This window comes from Capricornis sumatraensis, chromosome 3 (genome assembly GCF_032405125.1).
Source record: "Capricornis sumatraensis isolate serow.1 chromosome 3, serow.2, whole genome shotgun sequence".
Lineage (NCBI taxonomy): Eukaryota > Metazoa > Chordata > Mammalia > Artiodactyla > Bovidae > Capricornis > Capricornis sumatraensis.
The window spans coordinates 173,954,415-173,955,851 of NC_091071.1; the positions used below are offsets into that span (position 1 = coordinate 173,954,415).

A 1,437-nucleotide genomic window follows, 5' to 3' on the forward strand; every position below is an offset into this window, starting at 1 on the left:
TTATGTGAAAGTGTGCCTCAAGGCAGTGGTTAGCATCCAATGGGCCCTTAGTGGGTGGCTCTTTTTTCCCAGCTCTCCCCAGGGAGCCCCAGAGAGTTATTTCAGCCCTCTGAGCCTCAGATAGTCCATCTGTAAAATGGGAATGACAGGGAGTTCCATGGTGGTCCAATGGCTAAGACTCTGAACTCCCAATGGATCTGAGGTTCAACCCCAGGTCAGGGAACTAGATCCCACATGCTACAATTAAGACCCAGCGCAGCCAAATAAATAAAATAAATTTTTTAAAAAATGGGACTGAGAGTCCACCCCTCAAACACTGTTGTAAGATTAATTAAGGAATTATTTGAGTGCTGTGCCCAGAGCCTTGACACCCTCCTGGCCTCATCTGTTTCTCTGGCCTCAGCTCTTTCTCTCATCGATGGACACGTTGAGAGGAGTAGCGTCCTGGAATTCTCTGGGAACTACAAGACTGTGGAGGGCGGCAGGACTGACTGAGGATGCTCTCTGTGTCTCTCCCTGAGTCTAAAATTGGTCCTGTGAACCTACTGGGATTCTCAGAAATAGTCTTGATTTTTCTTCCCTCATCTTCCCCACAACCACTGCCTGCAATCAGGCCCCATACTTCCTCCTGCCTGGTCTTCCCTTCTGCATATCCTCATCTTCACCCACGCTTTACCCTAGTTCTGGAGGTTCCTCCACATCACACACCAAGTCTGTGTTACCAAACCAAACTTGGGCCACTCGCCTGGGCAGTAAAACCAGTGAACTGACACTGAGTTGCTATGAAGGCAAGTGCAGCATTTATTGCAGAGCACCGAGCAAGGAGTCCAGGCAGCTAATGCTCAAAAGACCTGAGCCCCTGATGGTTTTCAGGGAAAGGGTCTTTTTTTCTCTCTCTCTCTCTTCAATATTTATTGATTTATTTGGCTGTGCTGGGAACCCTTACTTGTAGCATGTGAGATGTTGTTCCCTGACCAGGGATCGAACCTGGGCCCCCTGCACTGTGAGTGCAGAGTCTTAGCCACTGGACCACCAGGGAAGTCCTAGGGAAAGGTTTTGAAATACAGAGTGAGGGAGGGAGGTTGTGGAGTGTGTGATCAGCTCATGGACAGTTATTCTGACTGATTGGTGGTGAGGTCATCAGGAGTCAATATCATCAACCTTCTGGGGTCTACAGGCTTATGGGTAGCACGCAGTTAATCTCTTCCATCTGGTGGAGGTTTTAGTCTCTGCAAGACAGCTCAAAGGATATGGGTCATAATATTATCTATAGCACTTGAGAAGGAACTGAAGGTCCTTGATTTGTTTAATGACTAAACTATTATTATTCTGTCTTGCTTGACAGTTTCCCTTTGTTCTGCATTTTCTCACTTCTCTGATTAAATATATCCTTTGGAAACTGGGGAAGGCCTAGGAAACTAAAGTTTCTCTACAAAC

The 1,437-nt window shown here is 46.9% G+C and overlaps 1 non-coding gene across 1 annotated transcript; it reads right to left on the reverse strand.

Annotated features, from left to right (window-relative positions):
* Nucleotides 1-966: 966 nt before the first annotated feature.
* Nucleotides 967-1,039, reverse strand: TRNAV-CAC (transfer RNA valine (anticodon CAC)). The gene has a single exon. It is a non-coding gene; the product is annotated as a tRNA-Val (tRNA).
* Nucleotides 1,040-1,437: the final 398 nt, after the last annotated feature.